Source organism: Bidens hawaiensis, unplaced genomic scaffold (assembly GCF_021521415.1).
Source record: "Bidens hawaiensis isolate Kalapana, Puna unplaced genomic scaffold, B.hawaiensis_p1.1 tig00025795_1, whole genome shotgun sequence".
Lineage (NCBI taxonomy): Eukaryota > Viridiplantae > Streptophyta > Magnoliopsida > Asterales > Asteraceae > Bidens > Bidens hawaiensis.
The window spans coordinates 1-26403 of record NW_027494137.1 but is presented as its reverse complement, the minus strand read 5'-3'; the positions used below and the strand labels follow the sequence as shown (position 1 = coordinate 26403).

The 26403-nt window shown below is 34.9% G+C and overlaps 1 long non-coding RNA gene and 1 pseudogene across 2 annotated transcripts; both read left to right on the top strand.

Moving 5' to 3' along the window:
• Positions 1-6263: 6263 nt before the first annotated feature.
• LOC143572286 (uncharacterized) lies at positions 6264-7530 on the top strand. Its single transcript, XR_013142236.1, has 3 exons — positions 6264-6683; positions 6752-6882; positions 6975-7530. It is a non-coding gene; the product is annotated as an uncharacterized LOC143572286 (long non-coding RNA).
• An 8049-nt stretch (positions 7531-15579) lies between these two features.
• On the top strand, positions 15580-26370 carry LOC143572287 (ribose-phosphate pyrophosphokinase 1-like; annotated as a pseudogene). The gene is made up of 7 exons (XR_013142237.1): positions 15580-15669; positions 22649-22897; positions 23652-23795; positions 24406-24563; positions 24648-24717; positions 24795-24876; positions 25707-26370. The product of XR_013142237.1 is annotated as a ribose-phosphate pyrophosphokinase 1-like (transcript).
• Positions 26371-26403: the final 33 nt, after the last annotated feature.

Here is a 26403-nt window from a genome sequence, read left to right as displayed (position 1 = left end):
TGGAGTTGATCGAAGAGGTCGTCGATTCGAGGCAAAGGGTAACGATTTTTTACGGTGAGTTTATTGAGTTCATGGTAAACAATACACATGCGAAACGAGGCATCTTTCTTTTTCACGAAGAGGATGGGAGCGCCCCAAGGGGAAGAGCCTAGGCGGTTAAAGCCCTTATCGGAGAGTTCTTGAAGTTGGTTCGATAGCTCTTGCAATTCTGAAGGAGCTAAACGATAGGGAGCCTTAGCTACGGGAGTCGCGTCGGGTACAAGGTCGATTCGAAATTCAATCGGACGAATGGGCGGAGACCAGAGACGTCTTTGGGGAAAACGCCTAGTAATTCACAAACAATGGGAATGTCTTAAATTTCTTTTCTTCGGGGTCTTTCGCTACCACTTGGTCTAGAAAAGGAACGTACTTTTAGCGCAAGTACTTTCGAGATTGAGAGCATGACATGAGGTTGACTTTTTTGGGAGTCATTTTGCCAAAGACGTTGAGGGTTTTGCGTTGACAAGTGGGATTCGAATGAATTTTTCATAACAAAGGACTTCGGAATGGTGCAAAGCTAACCATTCCATACCTACTATGATGTCGAAACTTCCCATTTCCATCGGGATAAGGTCGATTGAGAATTCGCGCTTGCAAAGTGTGAGAATACAATTTCGAGTGACCGAATAGATGGTGATAGAACTACCATTGGCTACTTCGACAGAAATGGGCGAGAAATTTTAGTGTAAGGTATGGCAAGGATAAATTCAAACTTAAACGAAACAAAACTCCTATCAGCTCCAGTATCAAATAAAATTGAAGCTAAATGCTCATTTACTAAAAACGTACCATTCACCACGTCGTTGGCAACTTGAGCTTGGTTGGCGTTCATCATTAAAGCACGCCCTTGGTTGCTGTGGTTGACTTGTTGAGGAGGAGGAGGAAGAGTTTGCATTGCTTGCGGGAGTAGCGGAGGAGGAAGAGCTTGCATCGCTTGGAGCGGTTAAGCTGGAGGAGCCAAGAGTTGCGGGACTTGAGGTTGATAGGTTTGAACTTGGTATGCTTGAGTTTGGTAGTATGGTGTGGGCATGATTTGAGCTTGGTTAACAAACGCAAATTGAGGACAAGCATTGCGGAAATGATTCGAATATCTACAATTGAAACAAGCTCTAGGTTGAGGGAGAAATTGCGCAAAAGACGCGGGACGGTTTTGGTTAGATGGAGCAAACATTGGTGGAGCGGGTTGCCCACGGGAGGTTTCCCGGCACAAGTTGCTAAGGTGACCATAGCGGTTACACTTCGTGCAATGGCGATAAGAGGAGTAGGAGGGATGATGGCATTGGCAAGTATTACACAAAGGATGCGAGCCGAAATACAGTTTTCGGTTTTTAGGTGTTTGGGATTGCGATTGAGGTTGAAATGGGTGAGTGACTGCATAGTTTCGGTGGTTGGGTTTGCTTTTCTTCTTGGAGTGGCGGGATGAGTTGGAGTAATTGATGGATTGAGGTTGATGGTCAACTTCGGTGTGGGTTGATGGTTCGGGTGTACTCTTTTCATTGGGCTTCTTGGAGCTCTCGATAGTGAGAGTAACGACTCTGACATGGTTCTCGGAAAGAGCATCGGCTAAGGTAACGACATCGTGGAGTGTTTGCGGTTTAATACTCATCACCGAGTCTCGGATTTGCACAGGCAAACTGCCGTCATACTTGTCAATCGTCCGTTCGATGGGAGTGACCAAGTGAGGAACCAAGAGACTAAGCTCATGAAAGCGCTTGTAGTAGGCGGAGTTGTCACCACTCTCTAGCTTAAGTTCCCAAAATTCGGATTCGAGTTTTTGGAGTTCATGTTTTGGGCAAAATTTCTTCATTATGACTTCCTTGAGCTTGGTCCATGAGTAGGCCATGGCTACTTCTGTCCCATTCGCATATATTTCGCTATTCCACCAAGTGCGGGAAGTTTCCTCGAACATGCTTGAGGCGTACATGGTTTTCTTGGATTCAGGGCATTAACAGAGACTAAAAACACTTTCTATCTTTTCAAACCATTGCAACAAGGTAGTGGCCACTTCTTGCCATAAAACGAAGATGGGTTGGCACCGGTGAATTGTTTCAAGGAGAAAGGTGCGGGGTTAGGCATGGCTTGGATAACTGTGGGTTGGGTGGCTTGAATTTGGGTTATCATTCCGGGAATCACAGTGGCGATCTCTTTAGCAACCATAGCCGCCATCCGACGACCGGAGCTAGGCTTGCGAGTGTGGCAACGAAGAGAAGACATTCTAAAATAATAAAAGAGAAATGATATAAGTTTGAGGTAATTGATATAAGTATGAGGATGATATGTAAACATGGAGTGTTAATGATTGTGAGCCCTAGAGTTATGAGGATGAGGATGTTAAAAAAATATTTCTTTTGTTAGTAAATTAAGTAAATAGATAAAATGTTAAATAATTTAAATCTTTGAAATTTGAAAATAATATGTTAGGATTTAAAAGCGGGAGAACTTGCATGAACCACTATGACTAGTTGTCCCAATATTAAATCTTAAAAATCGTGGTAAAGTGAGGAGTTGAACATGTGCACGTACCACCGTGTTTTACACGCTTTGTCCCAAATATCGTAATAATAACAATAAAAAGTAAAGAATGAGGCAATCGAGATGTTGAAAACATTAGTCCACGTATCACCATGGCTCTTATGCTTCCAACAAAAATATAAGGAGGCAACCTGAACTCTTGCATTCGACAACTTAAAGTTGTTGACATGTATAACATGGTTTGTTGGCCTAGAGGAAAAACACTACAATTCAATCATCCCAGGTAAGTAAATCACCTTCGATTCTTGAAATCTTTTTGTCAAATGATCATTTCATAGTGTTTCGCCCCCTATGCTGGCTACAAACCCGTTATAGAGTCAAGCTTTAAGGAAATGATAAATAACGGGATCCAATTAAGTTTGTGATCTATGAAAACATCATAAAAACCTACTTTTCGCGGTAAGGTAACGATACCTTAGAATACTATGAGTGTGTGTGCATGTGTATATTTTTGGGATTACATGAAATAAATAAGTAAATAAATAAATAGGTGCAATGAACAATCAAGTAGGGTAACACGTATAAGGACCCTAAAGCAAAAAACTATACTAGGCCGTTACGTCTAACCGCCTATCATATAGTCATGGCTCTGATACCAATCTGTCACACCCCGACCAAAGGTGGCGGAACATGTCGGTGCACGACGGATTGCTCAAGAACAAAAGACACTATTAAAGTGACAATATTTAAACAATTCATTCATTTCATTAATCATCAAAAGTAACACAAGTCGTCCATACAAAATAACACAAGTACAAGAAATAAATTGTTCATTCTTCTAATAACCTAAATGGTCTCAAAATAAAATAATGTCTTCAAACTTCAATCAACCAATACAAATTCAAATACGAATTAAACCAAAAATGACGAATGTCGCATATGGGGCTCCTAAGCATGTTACTATGGCACCACTAACGACCTATCTTAAACATTCGGCTCTGATACCAATCTGTCACACCTCAACCCACGGCGGAAATGCCGGGGCGTGAGCTGATTGCACACACCTCTCAAGGTACTATTATGCAATACTTATAATGATAATATCTATTAATCAATTTCAAATAATCCAACAAAGTTCAAATAGACAAAGTACAAAATTTCCATAAATAAAAAAAGTAAAATAACATCTAAATTTAAATCTTGTATCTTCTTCAATAGCATGCAACCCTAATTTTTCTTCAAAACAAGCTTGAGAATCACATCACATGATGACCTACATATGCGTTAAAAATACAAATAGGTTTTGTCAACACTAGGTTGAGTAAGTAAAACACCAAATTTTGTAAATATATCATAATAAATAAAAGGGCAAACTGTGTCAAGTGAGATAAGCAATTTAACCAAATGAGCAAGTAAATATGTTGTTGGTAAGCTCGATGCCAGACGAACTGAAAGATGGCTAACACGACGGACGTATGATCATACTAGTATGCGAATATGTTGGATCTCTCCGAATTGTATTCAAGTAAAGCATATAACACGTTAGGCATAAATTGTTAAACACACATGATTAACAGTTGCAAGTTGAGTAATATATAGTAATAAAATATTTACGAACGCATACGCCCCCAAAACAGTAAAAATGAGTTTAAAATGGGGAATGTGATACTCACATTATTAGACGAGCAAACAGAAATAATAAAATAATAAGAATGAAGACGGCGATTCACGCGTTGACGATAAAGCCTAATACAAGATTAAATATGAAACGATCATAAGGATTGGACGGATAGAATAGGGTTCGAGAGATCGATGGTTAATCAATATTTTATTATATATTATTTAAACTTATTTTGTTTGTAGATTTTTTTATTCAATTTTACGTTTATCTATACTACATAGTATTACAAATAGACACCCTTTCACCACCTTCCTATACACTCTCACATGAGACGCCTACCCTAACCTCATCCTCCTTCCAACTCCTGCTTCATCCTTCTGACTCTGTCGGCCACGCTTCCAACTCCGGCTTCAACAAAGCCCTGTCGACCACTTCAATCCTTTCTTTTAATGCCTCTCCTCCTCTCTCCATACGTTACAACCTCAAACATCAATTCCTCAACCAATTTCTTCTTCAACAACCAATCAATTTCTTTTAATTGATGTTAGTTTGTATGTAATATAATGCAATAAAAACAACAACACGAGATTCTTCATCACCAGACACTACACCAGGTGTGTTATCTCTTCCTTTGTATTATAATTCCCATGATTCTTGATTATTCATATTTTCTTGATTTCATTCTGCTTTGAAGCTAATTCACTTTTAAATTGGGTTTAATTGTGGTTTATAGGTGGATGATTAGGTTTAATTTTCTTAGATCATTTGACTTGGTAATCTATACAAGAAATTTGATGTTATGGATTGGGTCTCTATTGTATTTGCAGCTTGCACTTAGAACACCTGTAATGCGCATTGGACCCCCTGCTAACAAAAGTAATGTTAGTCCACCACAGTATCCGAAAGGTACATCTTTTAACTATGATTTTAAACAACAGGTTCTTGTTAATGTTAACTTTTTACAATTTTGTGAGTTGTTTTTTAGCCTTTTTGAATCATCTATGTGTAATTCTTTTTTACTTTTGGTTGTTAGAAGTATGTTGTTTATAAGTTCAGTTCATTAGTATTGTGTTTAAGTAATGAACATATGAGCTTGCAGTCAATTTCCTTCCCAGCTTTGAGATTTTGGGCATTAAATACTCGTTATATTTTAAACATGCAAAAGCTTATAGGAATTGTCGTCTCAAAGCAGGAAACCAAGAGACTCCACCATGTAAGGGCCCGGTATTGATTTCAGCAGAAATGGTTACCTCTATATTGGTGGCCTTTCTTAGGTCAGTTTTACATTTTAAGCCGCTAAATTACCCATTTACCCTTTCATTTTTATTTTAATGCCTCAAGGCATCATTATTCTGTAATTTAATTACTCTTTTTAATTGAAGTCTAATATTGGTCTTTCCTTTTGGTCTGTTTACAACTTCGTGCCCTTTGTTTATTACTTTATTTACAAAGGTGCGCCTCATGTACTTCCAGGTCTAAATCAGAGTTTGTAGAATATTGATCTGTAAAAACAATCTAAGTTTTGCTTGATAAAAAGGTTGAAATGGACATAGATGAGAGGGACGTGTCTTTTGGTTGTAACTAAAGCGAATTTGCTTGTACATAGAGAAACGTGTCGAGTATGTGATGCGCATGTCTCATCTTTTGGGACCTAAACGCCTTGGAGCGCCTTTAAACCAAGTTTCTGCTATTCAATTTATCTTTTGTTAGTGTTTTCTTACAACTACCAAAAATTGCTTTATTTTTTGGTTTAATCTTTTTTTTTTTTGTGTAGTTTTACTTTTTACTTGGATCTATTTCACCTTCATATTTTATGTTTGTTGCCATTGTATCTCATCCTAAAGTTTTTGACTTTACGTCACTATTTCTATGAAGATGTTGCTTTTGCTTATATTACAACTTTCCCACAATCCCGACCGTGTTAGTTTCACCAATAATTATTTTGTAAATGAAAAGTGCACATGTACATGGCAATTTGTTCATTAGAAAAGAACCTCATGAGGACTGAGTTGAAGAAAGTTATTTTTAGTTGATAAAACATGAGTCCAAGCTAATCTTTTGGGGATTGTGCTTGAATTTAGTGAATTGATTCTCTCTCTGTAATCATATAGGAGTATTATTATTCATCACTTTAGAATATGTATATGTGACTTTAAGGGACAAAAGTTAGGAGGCAGTATATTCTTATTTATGTATTTGTTTACTGTTTAAGTTGAGTATATTGTAATATGAATTATATGAAATTATGAACAAATCAAGACATGAGATGACAACATTATCTATTTGGTTCTTCATTTTATGCAACCAATTTGTTTTCTTTTATATGTCCTTTTGTGCTTCAGATTTCTCGACATCTGTTTATGGATAATAAATATTATTTTTTGTTTGTACTCTGTCATTCTTTTTGTTATAATGTCGGATCTGAATTCTCTGCTAGGATCGGGCCGCTGTTGTTTGCATTCATTTAATTTCATTTGAGTTTGCTTTACTTGCAGCTTCATACCCAAATACTCAGGGAACACAGAACGAAGAAGATCTAAATAACACAACTGTTAGTAATTTGTTTCATTACAGTCTTTTAGAACATAACATCTCACAAATTTGAAAATTTGATTGCAGATATTCGTGGGTGGTTTGGATCCTAACGTTACAGATGACGTTCTTAAGATATTATTCGGCCAATACGGACAATTAGTTAATGTAAAGATCCTTGTGAGCAAGAGGTGCGGGTTTGTTCAGTTTGTTGACCGGTATGTATTTATCCCAAACTTTTTTACAGATTCAGGATAGTTAGAAATTATTAAACGCGGCTGATTGTATGATTCTTATCATGCACTTGCAGAAGTTGTGCTGAAGAAGCATTGCGAATGCTGCAAGGAACTCAATTGGGTGGACAAACCGTGTATCTTTCATGGGGGGGCGTAGTCCTTCAAGTAAACAGGTTTGTTTAATTATTTTCTTGGCTTGTAAACAAACCGAACAAACTATCAAACACAGACGATTAAACGACTAGGGGTTTCTTGTTTGTTCACTTGTTAAGAAAATGAATGTGCTCATGTTTGTTTTTCAATAGTATAAGGAAACGGTTCACGAATGTAAAAGAATGAGCATAACTGAGTGAAAATCATTTCAAAGAACGTAAAAATGAATTGGTTGGGCCTAGGGATTTAATAAAACCCAACTAATGAGTTATATTTTAATTACGTAAACTTCTACTAAATTATAATTGACCTTCAAAATTTTGAATAAATTTATAAAAGAACGTAAAACAACGAATTTAAACAAATGTAAACTAACAAGCATAAATTAACGTAACCAAACGAATGAATGAGACATGTTCATGTTTGTTTGTTTAACTAAATGAGCAAATGGTGTTCATGTTCATTCATTTGTTAAATGAACAAACTTCTTGCTAAACAATTTACTAAATGCTAGGTTCGTTTACAGGCCAACTATCTTACACCTTTTGTACTTAATCTAACTTCATAAAAAGTGAATATATTAATTAATATTTTATTGTAAAACAATTTTTGCATTTGTTCAACTTCAACCTCAGGTGGAGCAAAGCCAGTACAATGGCGGCGGTTACTACAGTTATAGACAGGGATACGAGATTTAGAGTTATGCTCTGGTTGCACAAGACCCCACCACCATGTACTATAGAGGCTATCCTGGATATGGCGGTTATCCACAAGTCCAACAGCTGCCACAACATCCTCCACAGACACAACAACAACCTCAGCAGCATTAGGTATGACCAATCAGTTAGCATTTGTTTAGTCAACTTTATTGTCAAAATATGTACTATTTTTTTATGATGGGCTTAATGGTACAGTGATATGCATGAGCATGTTGAACGTCGACACGCGCTTTGTTTTAGGAATGAACAAGGGTCGAGTATTGGGCCCAAAAGCAAATCTATTTTGAATTTGCTTTGAGATGTTTGTGACTTTTTTTCGAAAAGAAAAGCCCTAATTAGTTGTTTTAGGCCTTAAAATTGCTTAGTTTATGCAGATCGATTCCTTCACTCGCTCTTCCAGCTAAGCTTACTTGCCAGATGCTATACACTTTGCTCAGCTTGGTTTCCTTCTTTGTTGTCTTCAGTTGACACTGATTTCAATAGTTAATAAAGAATACACACAATGGTATCGTGATGCAACCTTTGTTACCACTGAGGAATTTGTTGAGTAATTCTAACAGACTTGGTTGCCCCTTATCCTAACAAGATGAACTTAGCTACGTGTTTGTTTGTTCATTTGAATATAAATATATAACAATGTATGATTATTTTGGAATTTTGAGAGAAAAATTTTCTTGTCACGATGAAGGCCAGCCAAGTCTATTGGAGATACTTAACAGCTCAAAGAATATGTTAAGGTACTGGTCAAAGTTGACATGTTATATGAAAGTGAATTACTCACAACTATACAAAAAGGTGAGTTAACTACAATGATACATTTAAGGGGTAGAGGTGCACAACAGAACCGGTTCCGGGCCCTACCCGTGGGTATGGACCAGACTTTGGGTTTCCCCAGAACTGTACCCGGAACCGACCCGGACTCGGTGGAACCGGTTCCACCAATACCTGGTCAAGAACCCTGACCCTACCCTACCCAAAACCCGAAAAAAACTCGATGAAACCGGTCAAAACCCGGACAAATACCCAACTATAAACGGAACCGGTTCCTACCCAGTCAAAACAAGTTTTTATTATATATATGTGTGTGTGTGTGTGTGTGTGTGTGTGTGTATTTATGCATATATTTACACATGGGTAAAATTTTAATAAGATACGGAAAAACACAAGTATCATTGTCGGTTTTTAATAAAACATAATTTATTTACCGTTTATTTTAATTATTATTAATTAATATGATTAACTAAACAAAGTTTAAAAATAACCAAAAAAATCGGGGAGGCTGGGGTTCGAACCCGCAACCAGCCACTCCAAAAACATCACACAACCATCTACACTACCAAATCAACTAGTAAGAAACTGGAACAAAATATTTAAATCTTGCATATTCAAAACCCAATAACAGTTATGAACCCTAGAAATCTTAATCTGCCATATTGTTAATCAATTGGCCGATTACCATAGGCGTACAACACATAACGATGAACACAATGGTATAATCCATTACCTTAATCGACGTTTAAACGAAGGTTAATTAAGCAAGAACAGGACCGGTGATGAGCAATGATGAACAGACTATCAAACGGCTATGAAAATCTAACTGGTTTGAGGGTTAAGGACGTCTAGGGTTAGGAACTCGTGTCTGGAAGTTTAATTGAGTTATTATAAACGTTTATATGTAATACGATTTAGGTTTAGGGTCGACTTGGTATAAAACGCAATGTAGATCTGATTTGATTGAATTAACATAATATAAACGTCGGTTAGGCTGATTTTAGAATGTATAATACAATCTTTGATTTTATATCCATAAACACGGCGAGATTTGAGGTCCAATACAACTCAATTGAAATCGGGTAAAGTAAAATGGGTATCGGGTTTGGATACTAGTTTAACCAGATCCTTGATGGGTTATAATATAAATTTGCATATCAGTCCCTAGGGTTTGAGGATGCGAACAAAAGGGGTCAAAGTTTAAGTTTGGGGGATTTTCGCCAAATTTGAAAGTTTATAATTATATAATATTAAATGATTAAATAATAATATAATAATAGTTAATCTTCTCGATAAACACGATATTTATATTTAATAACATAACTCAAACATCGACACGGGTCGAGTATTTAATAAAAAAATATTCATTTGAAAAAAACCCGAGTTGTTACACAAACCCTATATATATATATATATACTAGAAGGGTGCCCACGCGATGCAGCGGGAAACACATATACTTTGATAATCATGTAACAAAACTATGGGTGTTCATTATTCCGTTTGAAACTGTAAAACCGTTCACTAGTTTGGTTTCACGGTTGAAACCGGAGCTGACCGTACTTATTGAAATGTTAATTATTGACTTATTTTGTATTAGATATGTTTTATAATATATATTAGACATAATTAAAATATAGTTAAACAAAGTTTTATTTAATACAACTAAACTCGTCTATTACAATTTTAATTTATCTTAATTTCCAGTATGGTAATTTTTTATAATATTTGTTTTTATTATGATTTCGTTTTCTATTTATTCTAATAAGGTTTATTATTTATGTGACCAAATAAAATATTTGTTCATAGTATGATTCTTTTAATAACGTATTAGTTAAGCAGTTTGAAGTGAATGTATATGCAGATTAATAATTCTTATTTTAACTTTTAAACTCAATTTTTTTATCGAAGTACAAACTATATCATAACCTAATCGTTGGTAATGGTTCAGCATAGTTGGGTTTTATTTTAAACAGTTCAGTTTTGGTTTTCGACGACAAAAAAATGTGTAAAGTTGGCTCATGGTTAAAATTAAAAAAATCAAAACCAAACTGCAAACACTTTTACATAAATTGTTTTTTTTTTACTTCGAAAACTATAGCAATATCATACTCAAATTAAAGATAATAAAATGCTCGTTTTTATGATGTCATTTATTTTAAGAAATATAATCGTATGAAAAAGTTATAGCCGTTTAAAAATCGTGGGGGTAGTTGGGTTAAAAGTGAAAATATAATAATATATAAGTAAAAGATTAAGGACCAATGTTGTAAATTTAAGAGATGAAAATTGTAATTATTTTTAAGAAATGTCAAATGCACGTGAGATTTAGTATGTCAATGACTCTTTTACCCTTGTTATAGGTTGTACCTCATGCATTGAAACTTGTGAATTACTTAAAACAAGCGTCTTAATTTACCCTTAAGTTATGTATATAATATATGGTATAGATAGGATGATGTTACAATAAGAAGTGGAGTGTGTCTAGGTAGTGTAAAAAGTAATCTGGTGCGTTAGATATGTTGATTAGACAGTGGATATGGAAAGTGTGTTTATTGTGAGGTGTGTTTTATATTAGTTGCACTGTGTTTATTGTGCGATGTGTTTTATTAGATATAATGTTGAAAACACATTTCTATAGTTATTAGGAAAAATCTACTTATTATAACCTGGATCTTTCTCTCTCTCTCTCTCTCTCTCTATATATATATATATATATATATACATATATATATATATATAGAGACAAGAAACCTCCCTATATTTTCTCAAGCCACCAAATTACTTTATTTGTAAACTAGTTTTAGAGGGATAATTCAAATTATGAAATTACAAGTAAAGTAAATAATTATATAGCATATATGAAAAAAAATGCATTACATCTATGCTTGTATCTATACTATGTGTACATAAATTGATTTTATTTATATCACAAAATGATTTTTTTAAATGAACTTAATAAAAAATGTATCTGCAAAAACGTACCCGAGAATGCTTCTTTCTATTGTAAATTTCATTCTCAGTGTCATAAATGTATAATTGAAAGAATTTTGGTTATGAACCAATTTCGGAAATCACGCCCTGCTTGCGGTGCGCGCATATAATGTATATATGTGTGAACCCTCGGGTGGGCAAAAGTAAAAATGCACTAATTTTGACGTTATTTTACTAATCTCGTGAAAATAACGTTAAAAGTGGCGGAAGGTTAATCAGGCATCATGTGGTGGCGTTGATAGCGGAAAGACAAGGGCACATGCATCAATCAGCCGGTGTCCCTGATGATTGAGTGCTATGTGCCTTATGTCCAAGGCTTGATGCAAAACTACTATCGAGCCGGGGGTCTCACCGGAAGCAGCCTCTCTATCCCTATGGGATAGAGGTAAGACTGTCTACATCTTACCCTCCTCAGACCCTACCATAGCATTGCTATTGGTGGGATATACTGAGTACGATGATGATGATGATGATGATGATGATGAACCAATTTCGGAAATAAGACTTCTCATATGATAATAGTGCTAACCACTCAGCCAAAATATAGAAGGAGAGCTACCGTTATTGATATATTTTATCAATTTACCATCCATCGAAGGAAATGAGGACATTAAATTGTAACGACAGATGTTCTTTAAGAAATATGTTTTACTGAGCTACACCATGAAAAAGATTTTGATAAGTTTCAAAGGGCTTCTCGATTTTGTCATAATGACAACATAAAAAATAAGATGTTAACTCATTCAATTTTGTGAATATTTTGTTTCATTTGAGCATAGTTTTGCATGACATGCTTTCCATACAACGTTCCGATCACCATTGAAGAAAAAGTTAATGCTGACATAAATATTTCAAGTTTAATAAAAATTAGAAGCATTGATAGGCTGCGGTGGCATGTCGAAAGTGTTCGCAATCTTTTCTTATAAATTAATAGTCGAAGGAAAACAGTCAATTTGCCAAATCCCAAGACATTTGATTATTTCCAAAATTTCCGTTGAAAATGTAACATCCTGAAATTTCTAAGAATAAATAATTAATATATTATTTATTTAAGATGGAAAAGTTTACTCGAGTTAATAGACAAATAGTAAAATGATAAAGATGGAAGAATAAGTAGGCTAATTAGATGTAATTAATTATGGACCAAAAAGGAAAGATGGGCTTAAGGTCCATGGGCTTAAGGGAGTATAAATACCCCTTAAAACCCTAATCCTTTCCATTTTCATACATCTCCACGCCATAGCCTACACCATTAAAACACACTTAACCCAATTCCCGTTTTTGAGAAAACCATCCACAAAGACACAAAGATTCCCGGAGATCTAGCTATCGGATTGGTCTCAAATTTTAACTGAGTGCTCATGTTATATAAATGAAGATTTCCACCGATTAGATCTTCGATCAGAGGTCGGGAAGTCCAGTTTTTATCAGCAAAACCATATCAGCTCAAAAGTGAAGATTTCGGCAACTGTTCAGCTGTTCCGGCGACTGTAGCGGCGGTTTCCGGCGAAGGTGAGCTGATAGGTTTGTAGATCGGGATGAGACGGTTCCGTGTCCGCTTGAATTACTCAAATCGGAGTTCGTTTGATATGGTTTTGAGCATCTCGAGTGATTTCATACAAAAACCTCAAAGTTAGCCGAGCTCAGTTAAAGAAGGGAATACCGATTAACGGCGAACGCAACAGGATCCAGGTGAGTTTCTAGCCCCATTTCCTTGTTATGTTTTCGGGACTGTGTGCATACTCGATGTGATAGTTAATACACTTACCTTAAATGGTAAGTGTATGCCATGCATGATTTATATGTTATTTGTGTATGTATATTTTGAATGTGAATGAAAGCTTGTCGGCACGTGAACGATCTTCGGATATTGCACGTATTGACAAGGGAGGTATGTATATGATAGCTGAATGTGTATGTTTGATATATGTGTAACATATGAGTATGTATGAATGATAAAATAAAGTATATGTATATTACGGGTAGGTAAATACGGTATGTACGAAGATGAAGAAGTAGGGACCAGACCCTGATAATATCTGTGATGGTAGGGACCAGACCCTAATAATATTTGTGATGTTGGGGACCAGACCCTTTATAATATCTGTGATGTTAGGGACCAGACCCTTATAATATATGTGAGGTTATAGGGCGAAAGGCTCTTTAAATAGGATTGATAGTTATGTATGAAAAGTAAGTATGAATAATGTACACCCCTTCGGGCATGTGTGCAAGTATGTGAACCGATTGTATGTTGTATGATTAACTAGAACTCACTCAGCGTAGCTGACTTTTAGTATGCACGCAGGTGAGTAGGATGAGGTAGCTCGCTTGAGGGAAACACATGGCATTGAATAAGAGGTTGGCATCGGAAGACTCAAGACGATTATTAGTTTATGTTTAATTACTTAGTTTTCTAAACACAAGATGGGGTGTTTAAGACATGTTATGGATCGTACTGTAATAATTTATGACAGTTTTTATATTCCGTGAATGTTTTTATTAACTCTGATGACTAGAACTATGTGAATGAGTAAATCCAACGTCCAAATGTGAGGCACCAGTCACGGTGCCTTACAGAAAATAAATTTGAAACCCGAATCATTTTTAAATTTCTAACTTTCATCCGTTTGACATTTTCAAGTCAACACTTTGAACCCATAACAAATTTGACGATAATCTTTTTGCATTCTCAAACTTTTAAAAATACTCAAAATTTCCATTTTTGACCCATAACATATTTTGACCTAAATGTAGTTAATTTGTGCCAACAAGTCAATTTACCAACTTTTGACCTATAAAAATCAAATTTAAGTTCCACAAAAAACCCCGAAACTATCCTTGATAAAAAAACTTAGAAATTAAATATGATATACGTTGTTATATACTATCCTTACATTTTAAGATATATATAGTTCACTAAATTAACCAATAAGTGGATATATTTAAAGCATATATTTATAATTTATAAATCTATACGACGACGACGACGACAACAACAATAACAACAATAATAACATATAAAGGAATTGATTTTCAAAAAAAACGGATCGACTTTAAGCTTATATTTATAATCTAATATTTAAAAAATTACTTTATAAAATAAAACATATTCGAATTTTGGTTTTACAATATTCTACAATATACATAGCACAATATGTTAGTGATAACATTTGAAAGTACTTTGAAATATATAGTAAAATAATATATTAATATTTATTTATATAAAACTGTATAGATATAATATAAATACAATGTAAAAGAAAAGTGAATAATTATTGATCTATTGCATATATTAAGGTAAATTAAGATCTTAGTTTTGAAGGGAAAAAAATATGAAAATCAACCAAAAGAGACAAGTGTCCACCGTTATTTTACTTTATTAAAATTGTAATATGTTAATATTTATTTATATAAAAATGTATAGATATAATATAAATACAGTGTAATAGGTAGATGAAGACTTCTTATGCATTTGACCCAAATTCACGAGTATGAGTCTTATCAAACTTAGATAACCCTTTAAATGGGTTATAAAATCTAATTATATTAAAATTTAATCTCATCAAATATTTGATATGAAAATTCTATAAAATATGAATAAACTATAAATTAATATTTGTTTAAAAGTAGATATTATTTATAATTAAAGTATAATTCTATAGTGAAAAAAAGAATAAACGGGTCATGACTTCTTTTGTTTATTTGTGGATGTGGAGGGATGTGAATGCAATGGAACCCTAAATAAATAAATAAAATATCAAGGTCGACGCACGCAGCGCAGAGAGCAAGCAATGGCTTCTTCTTCTTCTTCTTCTTCTTATTATTATTATTCTACTGGGAACTGGCAACACATTTTGCTCTAAAATCCCTTCTAGGAACACCTTAATTGTGAGTGAGTCCATTTAATTCGTTTTACGAATACTCATAGATTGATTGCTAATGGATGTTGTTATGTATTCATAATTCTAATGTTTTGGAAACAGAGTTGCAGGGTCAATTACAAGGAGAATGTCCTCACCAACGACCAAGAATCTTTTCCTAACTTCAAATCAATTCGAGAGAACATTGGTTAGAAAGGATGAGAAACGGCTTAGGATTTTTTCAGGCACTGCCAACCCTTTATTATCTGAGGTACAATCTGCTCAGTCACCGATACTTTCATCTATCCTGTTGCTCAGCTTAATTATAGGGCTGCCACCTTTTAACCGAAACCGACCTGAAGTAATTTGGGTTGGTTCTTGGGTCCCGAATAAAGTTTTACTGTTAAAACCAACTATAATTTTAGGTATAATAGGCTAACCCTTAGCCTCTAAGGTTATCCTAATCTAGCCCCAGTTCTCCTTTCACCTATTATAGATCGATAACCCACGCGATGCAGCGACAATGACGATTTACAACACGGTACTCTTTTATATTAGTTTATCAGTCCTCTCGAGATAGATTTTATAGTAGTTATGTTAGGTTCATTATTCATATAATACTTTAATAACATTCAAACTTTAACAAACCGTGTTCACTCAAATAGACCTACAAGTTGACTGCACATTAACAAAACCAACAAGGTACGAATCACTGGAATAAACAAAAGTGCGTAACAGTATAACAATTAAATCAAAACATGACGCAACAACACTACTATAGATTTGGTGGCACATAATGATCCTTTCAAGATAAAACCATCTTATAGAAACAGAACAATCAAATTTTCTTTGTATGTGTATCTATTTCATGAACATCTCCACAATAACTCAATAAGCAAGTTGTCATTGGACACTATGTGCATAATAGAGCATCATATCAACAATGAAAAGTTAACTAAAGAAATATTAATCAATGTAGAATTCAAGCATCCAAGATTCCAACAACGTCGAAATGAAGAAATTAATGAAATGTTGATCGTGTTTTCTTCCTCATAAACATGATTAAATAACTGCATAGATTTCACAAGATCAAGAGAAATTCATAATTGTCTTTATACTTTACACTTTCATACAACACTCAGTAATTTTGCGACTTTGATATAAAGGTAATAACTGGTATAATGATGACTAATTGATTATAAAAACAGGTCAGTATAAAATTGCAAAACTCAAATATAACTCAACTATTGTTTGGTCAAAAACATAAAACCACCAAAAAAAGAACACCCCTCCCTAAAAAGTAAACTGCAGAAGCCGATATATTTCAAGCCAATCGCATAATGCAATAGTTAATCATCATGTGCAGATTCTCCATGAGACCTTCTCCTCTTCCGTTTAAGTTCTCCCTCAATCTATCACAATTTCATCATCATCATCATCGTACTCAGTATATCCCACCAATAGCAAAGCTATGGTAGGGTCTGAGGAGGGTAAGATGTAGACAGCCTTACCTCTACCCTATAAGGATAGAGAGGCTGCTTTCGGTGAGACCCCCGGCTCGATAGTAGTTTTGCATCAAGCCTTGGACATAAGGCACATAGCACTCAATCATCGGGACACCGGCTGATCGGTGCATGTACCCTTGTCTTTCGGCTATCAACGCCACTACATGATGCCTGATTAACCGTCCGTCACTTTTAACGTTATTTTCACGAGATTAGTAAAATAACGTCAAAATTAGTGCAATTTCACTTTTGCCCACCCAAGGGTTCACACATATATACATCATATGTGCGCACCACAAGCAGGGCTAATAAATGAAATACCAATTCAGAAAACAATGTTAACGAGTTAGTTTTACCGAATAAAAACTAATAAACATACCAGTAACAGGGCTTCACTTGGCACTACTGCAAGAGTAGTTAATGCCATTGATGTTGTCATCTCAGTGGGGGCTTTCTCCAGCTCAGTGACCGCTGAATGGTTGACTCTTGCCAACTTCAGTGACGGATGTAAACACCTAACCGATGACTGGTATCACTTGAACCACCTTTAGTACCTGATGTTGCGTGTTGTGGAAGAAAAAATGAAATCAAAATAATTAAATAATAATATAAGAAATCCAAACTTTTATTAAAAAGAATATAAAAAAACGAGCTATAAATGACCATATAACTAACATAAAGTCATAAACTATAAAATTATGGCATTCAACAACACGAAACCCTTAAACTCAGTAAGTCGACCAACCTTGTAAGTCAGTCATCTATTTCAACCAACATGAATTTCATATTTGAAAACCTTTATTACATACCCTGGTTTATATGTAGATGTTGAATTTAATGATTATGGTATTTTAGACTTATTTTTGGTAATTCCTTTACTTGTAGTAGGTATGTGTTTATGATATTTTGTGTTCGCTTCTGTTTGGGATCCCATTAGTTAAGAGATTCTAATGAATGAATATAAACGAACGCGAAAAGGACAATCGTCTTTACGAACGAATACTAATAAAAAAGTTTGTTAGAATAAGTGTCTGTGTCCATTAGTTATTCAGTTAATATTAACCGAACGAATACGAACAAGCCGCATTCGTGTTCATTCGGTTCATTTACAACTCAAGAACAATGATTTAACAAATCACTCTTTTAGCCCTCGGCTTTTCAGTAATGGGTTCACGCCATCTCGGCTCAGCTCGGTTTTTAAACGAGGAGCCCAAAACAACAGATAACATATAAAAGTCAACATAAACGCAACCACATGCACATAGTGATCTGTAGCATAGCTCTAGTGGTTCCAGGAGCTGTAAGTTATTTTAAAAATAGTTATATACGTCATAAATGAATTGACATTAGAGAAAAGCCAGATCATGTAGGCACAGATTAAAGGTAGAAAAATGGACCTGACAAGTTAGATAATGGCCTTAACAGCTTGGGGTTAGACATCAGTACAACGCCACATGGACATCTAAGAAACACTATGTTATATTAAAAATCAGTAATAATTAATCACAATAATAAGATGCATAAATCAGAAAAAAATAAAGGATTCAAATACCTTAAACATTAGATCCTCTATTTACAAGTATAACCATGAAAATGCTCGCCGAATGCTGGTGTTGGAGCTGCTGAGTCATCTATGGCATTGCAGTCATGCAGTCAAACTACAAGAATTGTCAAAACTTTCAGTACAATCTTCACCACTAACATCTGGCTTGAACTTTGGTTGCGATTCTCTGGACTCTAATTTCCTGCACTTTATTGTTCTAAAGCATTTATGATTTTGAAATCATCACCACGCCAGGCCCACTTCTAAGCCTCAATGAAAACCTTTTGCATCAACTAAAGACAAACAATTATATAAACTTGAATTAGCTCTAGAGATTGATATTTATAGTAGAATTCTGATAGTAAAATTGACAGGTCAGGTTAAATAATAGGTCATAACAGATAGTTTTTGTGCCCATCAAAACAGCCAGTTTTGACACGGACCAAACCGATACCTTTTCAAAACGGCCAGTTTTGTCATGAACCAAACCGATACCTTTATTAAATGGTCTTTTTTTACCCTAGCCAAACCGGGAAAAACCGAATGATTGAACCGAATCAAGTACTTCCAAGAAACATACTAACACATATACTTACAAACCAAGTAAAGCCTATTTCTTCTTCCATCTCCAAAGATGTAGCAATTGTTCCCGAACCCATTTTATCTACTTGTTACATAAACACAAAACAATATTTAGTATATTGCTAAACTCTAAAAGATTTAAACTTTCTTGACATACCAGAAGTTGCTCCAAGAAACAAAAGTATGCAATCATGATCACGATCATAAGAACTAGTACTTCCTGCCATACTCTGATCTAAAAAAAACTTTTAAAAAAAATAATAATAACATTTTGTGTCTAAGAATAAAATAAAAAGTTTGTAAAAATATTTTTTTACAATAAAATATATTTTTGGATTAAAAAAATATAATAGTAGTTACCTAAGAGCCAACCGGGATCATTAACAAATTGACACTCAATTCTGGCTTGGTCATCCGGTACCTTTTCAGGCTGTTTCTTCTTTTCTGTCACGCCTTCTGTAAGTTAACCAATTAATTACAAAAAGTTAAACACTCATCCCAGGAGTGTAGTGTTGAACCAAAGTTTTTGAATTCTTCATTCTGTTATAATAATGATTATGCATATTTCTATACTTTTGGTAGAAACCATAGCAGATGCTCAAATTTATTGAAAACAGATTAAAAAGTTGTTTCAACTGCTACAATTTGACAGCTTGATTTACAAAAGTCAAAATAACAAATAATCTTGCAATTTTACAGTTGCCTTTAAAATGTCAAACATGGACACACTTTCTTGTGATTTGACCGTCTGACTTTTAAAAGTAAAAAAATAAAAGCATATAGCATTTTAATGACCAAAGTACCCTTTTTAAACAAATTCGAAAGCACAAACCTTTTATAAATTCATCCATATCATAGCGCATGTGACCAATACTACCATATAAAGACTTGATATCTCATATTTATATATATTCTCTTTTGTATAGAGTTGGTAGTTTGACCAATTTGCCCCTGCTATCATATGTCTTCATATCAAATCTTTTGGCAGCTATCCGACCCCATTTGACTATAGTGTACACGACTTTTAAACCGTCCGTTGTCGGCCCATTTGACTCCTAAACACCTACAGCAAAGTTTTTTTTTTATATCATCAGTTTGACATAAAACAAACCCAAATAAAAAATTAAGGCCCTTACATTCTCTGCAATATATGTTTCACAAATGAAGCAGAGAAAAAGAGTTGCTGACGCATGATTCAGCGTTCATACATATGTAATTAGACAATCAATTAACTTCTGCAGTTCCATACAACAGAAGCTAGATTTGATACGTAAAGGATTTTAGAACATTATTAAAAAGTTTTTTGTTCTCTTAAATTTTAAATAGGCTTTTAAACAATACACATTCAATTACATGACCTTACTAATAAACTTCAGAAATTAAATAAAAATTTTCAGTGCATATGCAGAGATGCACGTGGGTTGACAACCCCCAAAATATAGGATTTTTTTACCCACTAATCTTTGATTGCTTGAGCCCTTGTTTATAATACTTAACATAATCATAAATTGTATTAACAGAAATGTTGTTTACTAAGCCAAATTGAGCATGTGAGTACAACACTTTTCAAAAGTATTAATATCAGACTTTAAAGCTTTTTTACTCGTTTTACTGAAAAGAAAATACTATCATTTTAAAATATAATTCTTTCAAGTGTTTCAGGCTAACCCGACATGACCTGTTTCAGACCTTAAAATATTACTCGTTTAGACCCATAGCCCGATACAAAACCCGTGCCCATTCTGGCACTTTCACCAGCTGCAGACAGAAGTAATAACAACAATATTCTATATAAAATGTTTACTTTCTGCTGGTTAAAAATGAATCTTTGCTGTTCATAGTCCATCTAGAAACCCGGAAGGGCTGCACTTTAGGCATCTCACGTTGCTGTGGAAAGCACACAAAATAGACTGAAAACAGATTACATTAAGACATAAAAGCATTTAGGGGGTGTTTGGGATTCCTTATTTTACCTCCTTATAACTTTTCCCATAAGTTAATAAGGTACAATGTTGTAACTTATTAACTTATCCCCTCACAATAACTCACATTACCAAACACCTTTAAACTTTTCCAAAAATTAGTAAGTTATAAGTAACCTAAAATAAGCAATCCCAAACACCCCCCTAAAGTAAATTGAAACCAAACAACATTAACACATAAAAAGCATTGGAAGCTTACATTTTACGATACAAATATTCTTTCCCATACCTGCAATCGAAGTACTAAAATAAAAATCTCAGTCAGCATCATAGTTACCAAATACGCTCCATGAAACGCGAATTGCGTATTGGTACGGAGTGTGCTGAAACGCAATACGGTAGCGTACCGAACGCTAATTAATCGCTTACCAATTCCAATGGTACGTCGATCCAATATGGTAATTTAATCAATCAATACGCTAATAAAATCGTGTTTCCGGTGATGTGAAATTCGTCAATTGGATCGTTTTTTAGCGTCCCGGTCAATTAGGGTACCCTGATTTTTAGCGTCCGTCAAAATTGGACACGCTTCTGTTCAACTTCTACGTATTTGGAGGGAAATGGGTACTTACTTATCGATTCCACCAACGTATTTTAGTAAATTTTGTTTTAAATTGGGTACACCGAACCGGATACTATGGTACACCGTACCAGTTCGTACCCGTTCGTACCGAAATGAACCTACCCCCCTGCGTACCGAATACGTCACGTTGAGCGAATTACGTACCCGTATTTTGTTCCCGTACCGGAGCGTACCGTGATTTAGGTAACTATGGTCAGCATAGTTATCTAAATTGAACAAATCAACATGACAAAAGCATCAATAAATTGCCCTAGAATTTTGCCTATTAGCATAGTAACATATGCTTAAAATCAATCCATGAAATAAATTGCGAACCTGAAAAATCTGAAGTATGTTAAGATATTTAGGTCAGACGAGTGCAGACATTGTTCTCAATTTGACCATGAATATCGATTGTAGGATTATGGGTTGCGACAGACCGAGAACGGCAGGGAGCAGGGAGGCAAAGCGGTGGCTGATGAGACCGGTGAGAGAAGAGTGATGAGAGGATTTAGGGTTTCAGGAGCGTCTAATGCGATTTGAAATTCTAACACCCTCATATTTTAAAAGAGCCGGATTTATGAAAAAAGGGGTGATGAAATTATGTTTTAGCATTTGTACATAGTGCATATAGAGTTGTAAAACTCTTAATTTTAAGAGTTTTGAACAAATGACTATTCTGCCCTTCCTATATGTATTATAAGTTATAACATAGTATAGATGTTTTCGATTTATGATCGAACACCCTAATCACGACGGATAGAAGACAGTTTTGTTGAATTTACTTGTTTTGGGATTGTTTTATTGGGTTATGTTAGTTTATTATCCGGTTATTTATGTTGAGTGTAGAAGAATATGTTATTTTCGTTTTAGTATTGTAGTTTTTAAGTTTTTCTTTTTGTTTTCTAGGATACTTAAAACCTGATTAACCCGAAAAAACCGTGGGAGATTTAGGTTGGGTTTCGGGTCTAGATTTAAAACTTTGTAACCTGAAGAAAACGACCTAAAAACCCGAAAAACAAACAAGAAGAACACCCCTAATTGTATATATTTTTGTGTATGGTTTTGTTTGACAGGAAGTCGCATGCTATATGGGTCTGGAGCTTGGAAAGATTGACATAAAACGGTTTGCTGATGGAGAGATATATGTCCAGTTGCGAGAGAGTGTTAGAGGGTGTGATGTATATCTTGTACAGCCAACATGTCCTCCTGCAAACGAGAATCTTATGGAGCTTTTGATCATGATAGACGCCTGCCGCAGGGCATCTGCTAAAACTATTACTGCGGTTATCCCTTACTTTGGATATGCCAGGGCTGATCGGAAGGTAATGTGGCATTATCATTTTAGGGGTGTAAATGAGCCTAACTGAGCCCAAGCTTGACTAAGCTTTAGCTCAGCTCTTTTTTTTATAGCTCGAGCTCGGTTGTTTATTATTTAATAATTTATATATATTTTTAATTATTTTTTTATATTTAGAGAAAACCCTTAAATAAGCTTAAGCTTAAGCTCAGCTCAAGCTCGTGTGCAATTCCTTAAACGAGCCAAAGCTCTGCACAAAATTGGCTGTGTAGTGTGAAATTAATATATCTCTGCAAGCTCTGCACAAAATTGGAGCCAAAGCTCCGAAAAACTTTAAACATAAAAAGACACAAGGCTTGACGAGCCTAAACGATCTTCCCATACAAGGCTTGAGCTCAGGCTCGATAACTAAACAAGCTTTATTTGAGGCTCGGGCTTGATATGGCTTCAAAGCTCAGCTCGAGCTTGGCTTTGTAGTGTGAAATTAATACATAGAAGTCCAAAAAACATTAAACTTAAAAAGACACAAGGCTCGAGCCTAAACGGTCTTCCCATAGGCTTGAGATCGGGCTCGATAACTAAACGAGCTTTATTTGCAGCTCGGGCTCGATATGGCTTGGCTTGTTTCGAGCTTGTTATGACCCGTTCTCGGGTAGATCACAAGTGTCTCGTCTTGTATGCATTGCACCACTAGAGCACCAGATAATTAGATTGTTTGGTTATGTTTGTTGAACACGTAACTCATATCTTATGTTTATTCTCTTTTATTGATAGTTCAGACTCAAGGACGAGAATCTATTGCAGCTAAACTTGTTGCAAATCTGATAACAGAAGCAGGAGCAGATCGAGTTCTTTCTTGTGATCTTCATTCTGGTCAATCGATGGGCTATTTTGACATTCCGGTTGATCATGTTCATGGTCAGGTAATGAGTCACTATCTCTTTGATTGTGTTTATAAATATAGTCAATCCAGTTAAATCTGAATAGATGTGAGTTTGACATTTTTAAGTTGCTGTTAGTTTTAATCCTGAAACGGGTCTGTTAGCCCAATAAACGATGAATAATAATACATACATGATGATTAGGGAGTAGAGAGGAAAACTCAGAATTTGTGGAACACCAGGAAAATATTTTATTAGAATAAGAAACTTTTGTGAAGACTTGATACGCTCGATAGAATAACCCTGGCCATTCTTTATACTTAAAATCCAACAAACATACCAAATAAACGATGAACATACTAAATAAAATATACCTATATTTCATCTTTCACGATTCACCCCTTCATTTTTTGCCTTCTTTCATACTGGCCCAATTACGATTAAAACCTTTAGGGTCATCTAAAGTAACCGTACATTTTGTGCTATAAAGACAACATTACCCTTAAAATTTCTTAAATTTATACAAAGTATGTTGTACAATAAGCAACAAGTTAGGTACCTCTTAAAATTTAAGAGGTCCCTAACTCATGCTTTATATATAGTAGAGATAGAGATAATTTTCATTAATTTGTTTTTTCTGGTGTATCACTAGCCCGTGATACTTGATTACCTTGCTAGCAAGACGATTAAAACTGATGATTTAGTAGTGGTCTCCCCGGGATGTTGGTGGAGTCGCTAGAGCACGTGCTTTTTGCCAAAAAGTTGTCAGACGCCGCCGTTAGCCATTGTCATGGACACAACGTGGCTGAAGTAAGTTAAAAAAATACATCCCAATTTACAAAACTCCGTTTTATTATCGACTTAACGTGATGTGTTGTATGATATTTTTTGCAGGTAATGAATTTGATTGGTGATGTCAAGGGTAAAGTAGCGGTTATGGTGGACGACATGATTGATACCGCTGGTGAGATCTCGTTTCTCCTTGCTTTTGTACTAGTTTACATGGCAATCAGTATGTTGATTTTGTGTTTATAATTATAGGTACCATTTCCAAAGGAGCAGCCTTATTGCATCATGAAGGGGCAAGAGAAGTCTATGCTTGCAGCACACATGCTGTTTTTAGGTAGCTCACTCACATACGTTTTGCCTTTATAGCGTTAAATTTGATCAGCCAACTTTCTCAAGGTTAATATTGGTCAACCAGTGTTCTCGATCAAGTTTCTGAAGTTTATTTGTTTTTTCAGATAAATAAAAAAACTGGTGGTCTTTTTAATAAGGAAAGTAAACTTTGGGGACATTAACCGTAAATTGGCGGAAGTTAGGGACCCAATTTATCTTTAATTGAATAAGATGTATAAACTTTAGGGACTAAACCACTAAACAAGATGTTGGTTGGTACAGAAATCTTTATTTATGTTAGTTATGAAAAAATATGATCCGCTTGACTCGTATTTTGCTCGTTACGAGGTAGGGGTGTAAATGAGTTGAGCTGAACCTGAGCTCACAATTCATTTAAACCGTGTATTTTGAGGGAAAACATTACATAGTTTGTAATGAAGATTTAGGAATTATTAAAACGATATTTTGAGATAGGATATGATTGAAATTACGTATAACTTACTACATTTAAGGGGTGAAGTAAGAGAAGCGGGAAAAAAGAATTTTGGGCTCAAAGAATTGTGATGTGGCGTGTGGCATGACCAGTTACCAATTTATTAGGTATAGATATTATATTTAAATCATAAAGTGTTTTAATTCTCAATGTATTCCAGACTTCTAAACCATTTCAATTTATTACTTCTGATCTGCAAGACTAGTGTCTCAGACTGGAGTTATTTGTTTTCACATGTTAAAAAGTTGTGCAGAATATATAAATTGAGACACGGTGATGTTTATTGGGTGAAGTTATGTAATTTGAAGAAAACTATTGAAAGTTGATATTTTTTACTGCAGTCCACCGGCAATTGAACGGTTGTCAAGCGGTTTGTTCCAAGAGGTTATTATCACGAATACCATTCCGGTGTCGGAGAAGAACTATTTCCCACAGCTGACCGTTTTGTCGGTGGCAAACTTACTTGGCGAGAGCATCTGGCGTGTGCATGATGATTACCCTGTAAGTACTGTTGAACATATGACAGTAATAACATCAATTATAACAGTAGTAATAATAATAATAATATAATAATAATAATAATAAAAACAACAACAATAATAATAATCAGAGGTGTATATTTCTGATACGACAAGAACCTAACACGAAATTTTTGGGTCTGGGTTTTTAGTCAATATGGTTATGGTTAATCCCATGAAGACTTCCATAAAAGAAATTTTAAATGTGTTTTATGTCATATCTTAAAATGGTTGGGATATCTATACCAGCATTTAAATAAATCAAACCTTTATAACTTAAAACGTTACTTTATGCACATTTGTTATTTTAGAGTATTAATAGACAAGAAATAAAAAAGATTTCTGGTTAAACGGGCCGTGTTTATATCAACCCGCGAATTTAATCAGTGTCGTCTTCAGGTTCATGTGCGTGACATAATTTCAGGTTCCTAGTCAACCTGTTGACTAGGGGTGTGCATAAAACCAGAAAAACCGAACTGAAACAAAAGCCGACAATTTGGTTTTTTATTTTCGTAAAAAC